Below are 9,525 nucleotides of genomic sequence, written 5' to 3' on the forward strand. Positions count from 1 at the left end.
TACATACCTGCACCTTTGTTGCAACCATGATAACAATATTGATTTTTTCTGAGAGGCCCAATGTATCAGCATCTTCCTAAAATAAAAACCAAACATAAATATTCTCATAATTGAATACACGTGTCTTTCTACCTTATGGTGATTGAAATGTTTCAATCTTGACAGTTTAGTAAAGGAGACATTACTCAGCAGTCGGCAATATTTCATACATGAAAACCAGCACAACTTACTATGGACACAAGTATACGGCACAACCAGAGCTCCAAGAGACGCATCTGTGTATTTACGCATTGGAGAAATAAAACACCGCATACAAAATTGTCCCAGTACGTAACAAAAGGCAAAACAAATCTTGGTACATATTTTTAATCGATTACAGTGCGTAACCGGTTTAACCAATGATCAAGTTGAGTTTTAAGTGTAAGTTAACCTTTGAATCAAAAGTAAGTCAATCAAAATAAGCTTGTAATTAAAACGGCGGCCCATCATGTTTGTGGATCAAAAAAGGGACCTTTTAAGCGACCAGCGGCTCCTGCGGGAATATTTAAAAAAAAAGTCTGTTCATATCTTCATTTTAAATTTATTCTGTTTGCATTTATTAATATAAATAACAAATAATATTATGTCTAGATTAAACACGCCATTTACTTTTTCAGTTTTCTATGGAAATGGAAAATACCCCTAAATATTCCTAAATACCCTTTCTGGCTGAAACAAAGGAGTTAAATACGCTTTTCAATAATTTCAGGGGGTGAAATACCCTTTAGACTAAATCCTTATCTGGAGCTCTGGGCACAACATGTCCTCTCGGCAGAATGAGGTGTGCAATTGTTTAAATTTGCAGTCTGCAGAAGATGTAAGCCCTTACCTTTAAGTTTAACCTTGATCTTTGAGCAAGGAAGAGAGAACTTACAAATGAAACACTTTTACAAAATGGTGTACATTTGTGGCAAGTCAATTCAGAATTGTGTGATGAATGATATTACAGGCAGAACAAGCTACATGATGCCAATATTTGGGAATTGATATTGACTCTAAACAGTGACCTAGACCCTTAAGCTCAGAAAGACACACCCACTCTCAACTATTGTGACAGCTATATTGAGCTTTCCGCTCTCTGACTCAATAAAAATGACAAATTAAATGTATTTTATATTATCTCTAGTTGCAATAAAATTAAACCTTAGCTTATACGACTCACATCATATACAACAAGATCTAAAGCAAAATAGTAGGATGATCCATTTTGCCTCCCGCTTGCTGCTTTGGCCAGTAAACACAAAAAACGTGAAATTCAATATAATCTTTAAAATATTTCAATAAAATTGAAAAGATAAAGCTTAACAAACGCTTTGTCAGTCAAAACAGTATTCCCCTACCGGCTTGAGACCAGGATCTCCATGAGTTTAATTAAGGAAGCTAAAGTTCTGGCAGTTCTAGTTCTGGCAGGAGTCCGATTTTAGTTTAAAAAAATTCTGAAACCCTAGCAACCACAATTTTTTCTATCACATACCTAGTTCCATAAACCTAGCTTGTGTACTTTTTGAGTTATTGCAGTATCCTGATTGTTTGGACAAAAAGACGGACAGATGGATGGATGGACAGACAAAAATGAAATAATGTGAATATTCCACATATGGCGTCTATTTACATACATGGCTTTAAAATTGCAGTTGGCATAAGTTGTATCATGCTCATTTTACAAGCCATTAACTTTACCTTTGAAATAAACATTTAAGCTAGGAACATAGACTTTGAACATTAAAAGCTGTTTAAAAATGATGATTTTCTGGCAAAATTTCAGACTTGTCTGATGAATCATGAAGTTACAGTCAGCATAAGGTGAATAATGGCCATAATTGAGAACTGACCTTAAGCTGTGACCGTGACCTCTGAGCTTGGACAGACACATCCATACTCAACAACTGTGACAGCTATTATGAGAAACCACTTTCTAGCTCAACAAAAATGACACATTTAATCTATTTATTATTATCTCTAATGTAAAAAAACTGTTAAAATGATAAACATTGAGATATCAAACAGTAATACTATACAGAAAACCTAGAGTAAAATAGAAGGATGCTCCATTTTGCATCCCACATGCTTCTATAGACCATTCAACACAAAAGCGTGAAAATATTGTGAAATTTGATATTATCTTGCAAATTTTTCAAGGCAAATACAAATATTAAGCTTAACCAGCTTTTGTCATACAGCAGCCAGACAGACAAAACTTAAATAACCTGCATTTTCCCAATATGACCTTTATCCACATACCGAGTTTCATCAACATAGCTTATGTACTTCTTGAGTTACTGCAGGATCCAGATTTGCACAGACACACGAAGTGAAAGACAAACAGACAGACCAGGGGTAGATCTTTCTCTATGTGATGAATGATAATTTATCTATCCAGACAGCTTGGACGTACGCATGTACATTTAACAACTGTGACAGCTATATCCAGCTTACCGCAAGCCGTCCCAATAAAAGACACATTAAATTTAGATTATCTCAAGGAGAGGCAATAACAATCTTTAACTGATGTGTTTTTTGTAGGGGGTTTTGCCATATCTTATGAGTTTTTCAGTCATATTATTTACCTACCGGGGTACTTACATCTTACCCAAGCATGCTGGTTTAGCAATACCAAGTGTACACAGTTATGCAAGTAACAGAAGACGGCTTTTATGACATTAGGAGCAAATGGTCGTATTAACAAAATTTTCAATTGATTAAATGATGCAGAAACGATAAACTAGACACTAGTACATTTCATGTAGTTACCTTGTCTTCTTCATCCACTGGGAAATAGGTGAAATACCATGGATAGCCCCTAAAACATTAAGACAAAAGAAATGATATGAGGCTTTGTCTTAAAAGCCCATAAACACTCAAAACCAACAAATATTTAAAACAAGCACAAGTCGGAAGCACAACATAGTTTTTATTAATATGTCTTTCTTCCGATGCTGCCCAAAGACAGCCTAGTGCTCGCTAGTAAATGTTCAGAGATCGTCGTGGGAAATTCACATTAATATATTGTCGCACAAAAAATAAAAAGGAGCGTTTTGTATCTCGTTAAATCTATATTACCATACCACATCTAACGTTGAAAGTTTGGCTATTGCTATAAGGAACACTGCTTTTTTATTGGTTAACTTTATTTTACAAAATATTTTTCGAAATATTTGTTGATTGTGTGTATTTATGTGACTTAAATCTAAAATAGAAATTATAGATGCAATTAAAGACAAATCATGTAGAAAGACATTTCAACAAGCAAATTCGTTGAATTGATATCCCCAGCCAAAATACTTCTGGACACAAATTTATATACTAATACCAAGTTTCAACGAAATCCGTCAAAGCACTTCCAAGATATGGCTCTGGACTAACAAAAAAAGCATTTTTCAAGATACAAAGGGCCATAACTCTGTTATTATCCGATAGTGTTCAATGCCATTTGGCATGCATCATCCTCTTATCCATATATATACTCATACCAAGTATCAATGAAATCCGCCAAAGCACTTCCAAGATATGGCTCCGGACACACAAAAAAAGCATTTTTTCAAGATACTAAGGGCCATTACTCCGTTATTATCCAATGGTGTACAATGCCATTTGGCATGCATCATATTCTTATCCATATATATATACTCATACCAAGTTTCAATGAAATCCACCCAAGCACTTCCAAGATATGGCTCCAGACACAAAAGTGCCGGCCGGCCGGAAAGACGGACAGACGGAAAGACGGACGGACGGCCAAAACAATATCCCTCCGCCTATGGCGGGGGATAATAAAGATGAAGAATATGTATAAACTTTAATTTCTCAATACAAAACATTTACTGCTTTATTGCATCATGCATGTTATTTAACAAGTTAACTTTAAACGATAGTACCGGAAACACGTATAGACAATGTTGAGAATTAAGGAAACTTGAGATTATCAACATTAAATCCCTGATACGCAGGTTTAAATAATCCTAATCAAGTCAAAACATAAAATACTCATATGTACCTGAAATTCAGGTAGTTGACAATCATTTTCAAAGCTGCCAGGAATAACATAGAAGGAATAAGCCAGCCACTCCAACAAACAAAAAGAAGCAACTAAAATTAAAACAAGCATGCATAAAAATATTTTTCAGGATAAGCAACAATGACTTGCAGGTATACCAAATCAACAAATTACAGGTAAATGCAACTCAATAAGCAAAATGTCTTTCGCATGGCTTCAACTCTTATAATACCAAAGACAAGGAGAATGAGTTACACTGAGTTTTATTCAACAGGGCTTGTATTCACCCAACAATTCTTAGCCTTAAGTCTTAGAATAAAGAATATTAATTAAATTGGAATATTCAAACAAGAGCACCGCCTTGAGGGTGCAGACCGCTCATCTATTTTCTTTTTAAAGGTGAAGGGACTCTCATTTTCAATCACAAAGGAGGGAGGGGTGGAGTGAAGAGGGGTGTATAGTGTGGGGGTGTGGACATATTACATTATTTTCCAAAAATGCGATTTTTTTTAATAAAATTTGGGGGGGGGGGAGAGGGGGGGGGGGTACGATGGTTGGACGGTATTTCAAATGTAAAATAATAAAAATAAATATTTGTGTTTTTTAACTGTTTCAAAAAAAAAATAAAAAAAATTGGGGTGGGGGGTGGGGTGGGTATAGTGTGAGGGTGTGGTGGTCATTTGTGGGGGGGGATTCGGGTGGGGGGAGGAGGGGTGGGGGGGATTCTTGGGTGCGATGGTTGGACGGTATTTCAAACATAAAATAATAAAAAAAATATTTGGGTTTTTTAACCGTTTAAAAAAAAATTGGGGGGGGGGTGGGGTGGGGGGGGTATAGTGTGAGGGTGTGGTGGTCATTTGTGAGATGATAAAAAAAAAAAAAAATTAGGGGGGGGGATTCGAGGGGGGGGGGGGGGGGGGGGGGGGGGGGGGCGGAATTCGGGGGGGGAGGGGGAGGGGGGAAGGGCATGGGGGATGGTTTGGGTGGAGTCTATTGTGGTATGTCAGATAAGAGTAGTTTTGTCAAAGTATCAATCAAATCTAATCATAAATAAAGAAGTTATGGCAATTTTAGCAAAATTTAATAATTTGACCTCGAGAGTCAAGGTCATTCAAAGGTCAAGGTAAAATTCAACTTGCCAGGTACAGTAACCTCATGATAGCATGAAAGTATTTGAAGTTTGAAAGCAATAGCCTTGATACTTCAGAAGTAAAGTGGATCGAAACACAAAATTTAACCATATATTCAAAGTTACTAAGTAAAAAAAGGGCCATAATTCCTTAAAAATGACAACCAGAGTTATGCAACTTGTCCTTTTACTGTACCCTTATGATAGTTTGCGAGTGTTCCAAGTATGAAAGCAATATCTTTGATACTTTAGGGGTAAAGTGGACCAAAACACAAAACTTAACCAAATTTTCAATTTTCTAAGTATAAAGGGCCCATAATTCCGACCAAATGCCAGTCAGAGTTACATAACTTTGCCTGCACAGTCCCCTTATGATAGTTAATAAGTGTTGCAAGTATGAAAGCAATAGCTTTGATACTGTAGGAATAAAGTGGACCTAAACACAAAACTTAAACAATTTTTCAATTTTCCAAGTATGAAAAGGGCACATAATTCTGTCAAAATGCCAGTCAGAGTTACATTACTTTGCCTACACAGTCCCCTTATGATAGTTAGTAAGTGTTGCAAGTATGAAAGCAATAGCTTTGATACTGTAGGAATAAAATGGACCTAAACATAAAACTTAACCAAAATTTTCAATTTTCTAAGTATAAAAAGGGCACATAATTTTGTCAAAATGCACGCCAGAGTTATATTACTTTGCCTGCCCAGTCCCCTCATGATAGAAAGTAAGTGTACCAAGTTTGAATGCAACAGCATTGATACTTTCTGAGAAAAGTGGACCTAAACACAAAACTTAACCAAAATTTTCAATTTTCTAAGTATAAAAAGGGCACATAATTCTGTCAAAATGAACGCCAGAGTTATCTAACTTTGCCTGCCAGTCCCCTCATGATAGTTAGTAAGTGTACCAAGTTTGAATGCAATAGCAATGATACTTTCTGAGAAAAGTGGACCTAAACGCAAAACTTTACCGGACGCCAACGCCGACGCCGACACCGACGCCAAGGTGATGACAATAGCTCATTTTTTTTTTCAAAAAATAGATGAGCTAAAAATGCTTTACATTGGACACTTTTGGCATTCAACATATCCATCTACATCACTCTTCATGTAGAACATTTTGTAAATGACATAATTGCCAGCGGAAGCCTGTATTTATTCAAACAAGCGACATATTTTTCTAAGTTCTAAGTCTATTCTTCGTTCTTAAGTCTAAGAATGGGTTGGTGAATACGGGCCTAGGTCTGTAACATAACATGAATCTAAAATTGCATTGGACTATGTAACATAACATGAATCTAAAATTGCAGTGGACTAAGTAACATAACATGAATCTAAAATTGCATTGGACTATGTAACATAACATGAATCAAAAATTACATTGGATTATGTAACATAACATGAATCTTAAATTGCATAGGACTATGTAACATAACATGAATCTAAATTTCATTGGACTATGTAACATATCATGAATCTAAAATTGCATTGGACTATGTAACATAACATCATTCTGGAAAGGCACTGGACTATGAAACATAACATCATTCTGAAATTGCATTGGACTATGTAACATTACATCATTCTAAAATTGCATTGGACTATGTAACATTACATCATTCTAAAATTGCATTGGATTATGTAATATAACATCATTCTGGAGAGGCACAGGACTATGAAACATTACATCATTCTAAAATTGCATTGGACTATGAAACATAACATCATTCTGAAATTGCATTGGACTATGTAACATAACATCATTCTAAAATTACATTGGACTATGTAACATAACATCATTCTAAAATTGCATTGGATTATGTAGCATAACATCATTCTAAAATTGCATTGGACTATGTAACATAACATCATTCTAAAATTACATTGGACTATGTAACATAACATCATTCTAAAATTGAATTGGACTATGTAACATAACATCATTCTAAAATTGCATTGGACTATGTAACATAACATCATTCTAAAATTGCATTGGACTATGTAACATAACATCATTCTAAAATTGCATTGGACTATGTAACATAACATCATTCTAAAATTGCATTGGACTATGCAACATAACATCATTCTAAAATTGCATTGGACTATGTAACATAACATCATTCTAAAATTGCATTGGACTATGTGACATAACATCTTTCTAAATTGCATTTGACTATGTAACATAACATCATTCTAAAATTGCATTGGGCTATGTAACATAACATCATTCTGAAATTGCATGAGACTATGTAACATAACATCATTCCAAAATTGCATTGGATTATGTAACATAACATCATTCTTAAATTGCATTGGACTATGTAACATAACATCATTCAAAAATTGCATTGGACTATGTAACATAACATCATTCTAAAATTGCATTGGACTATGTAACATTACATCATTCTAAAATTGCATTGGATTATGTAACATTACATCATTCTGGAGAGGCATTGGACTATGAAACATTACATCATTGATTCTAAAATTGCATTGGACTATGAAACATAACATCATTCTGAAATTGCATTGGACTGTGTAACATAACATCATTCTAAAATTGCATTGGACTATGTAACATAACATCATTGTAAAATTGCATTGGACTATGTAACATAACATCATTCTAAAATTGCATTGGACTATGTAACATAACATCATTTTAAAATTGCATTGGACTATGTAACATAACATCATTCTAAAATTGCATTGGACTATGTAACATAACATTATTCTAAAATTGCACTGGACTCTGTAAAATAACATCATTCTAAAATAGCACTGGACTATGTAACATAACATCATTCTAAAATTGCATTGGACTATGTAACATAACATCTTTCTAAATTGCATTGGACTATGTAACATAACATCATTCTAAAATTGCATTAGACTATGTAACATAACATCATTCTAAAATTGCATTGGACTATGTAACATAACATCATTCTAAAATTGCATTGGACTATGTAACATAACATCATTCTAAAATTGCATTGGACTATGTAACATAACATCATTCTAAAATTGCATTGGACTATGTAACATAACATCATTCTAAAATTGCATTGGACTATGTAACATAACATCATTCTAAAATTGCATTGAACTAAGTAACATAACATCATTCTAAAATTGCATTGGACTATGTAACATAACATCATTCTAAAATTGCATTGGACTATGAAACATAACATCATTCTGCAATGGACTTTGCTGTGGTTTTATTGGCATCACTTTCATTTTACATGACAAACATACTTACACAAAGCACAAGGAAGGTGTAGGACTTTGAGTTCCACAGCAACAGATTCTGAATGCCCCTCACTGTGTCCATATATGGTTTAATAGCCAGCTCTTTGAAATGAAGGATAAAGATGTAATGTCAGAGAGGGCAATCAAGTGATAGTCAAGATGATGAAGTCCACGCCGAGATGGTTATTTTCCACCATTTCATACACTTTATTACTTTTGTTAATTTTTTAAATGACGCTCACATTCCAGCAATATCAGCAAAAAGGTGACCATGCAGCATTTATTTCGTATTAAAATTTGCCTGATATATTTTGTCTTTACTCCCCGCATTTTTTTTTAGTGGAGCTGTAATAAGGTCATCCCGCTTAGAAATTTCACAGCAAGTAAAGTCAAAATATAGAGCGAATATTGATAAGAAATAAATGCTATTAATTTTCTTACTGATATGGCTGGAAAGTGAGTAGCATTTTAACAATTAATAAAAGTAATACAAAGTATAAAACAGCGAAAAATATCTGCCTCAACAGTCAACATGGACGTTGTCATCTGGACTATCACGTGATAACCTCTTCTGAATGTGCAAGATGAAAGAATACAAGGATTCTAATTTAATAATATGAGCTGTGGGAAAATGGGGCTTATAGCTTGTGCTTAAAAAGTGTCGTCCCAGATTTAGTCTAGGCAGAAAGTATCCTCCCTGAATAGCCTGTGCAGAATGCACTTGTTTATATGGGACTACACTTTACAGAAGTTGATGACTTCCAGTTAAATGTCTTCTTGTATGTTAAACATGCTTAAGAGTTCTGATATATGTGATTTTACTTATACATGTCATCGTCACCAAATAGACTATTAAAACAACCAGTTTAAGGAGCCTAATAATCTGAGCTCAAGGCTATGATCAGTTGACTAAATTTTAAATGATCTACATTTATCTACAATAACTCTGACCTTCCCATACAATATATATATTTATATATTTATATTTATATTTATATATATAATAATAATAATAATATATAAACAGTTTCATCATATGTATACATGCTATACTTACTAAATCTTCTGACATTAGCCTTTAAACTGAAAGGTAAAAAAA

The sequence above is a fragment of the Dreissena polymorpha genome, chromosome 5 (genome assembly GCF_020536995.1).
Source record: "Dreissena polymorpha isolate Duluth1 chromosome 5, UMN_Dpol_1.0, whole genome shotgun sequence".
Lineage (NCBI taxonomy): Eukaryota > Metazoa > Mollusca > Bivalvia > Myida > Dreissenidae > Dreissena > Dreissena polymorpha.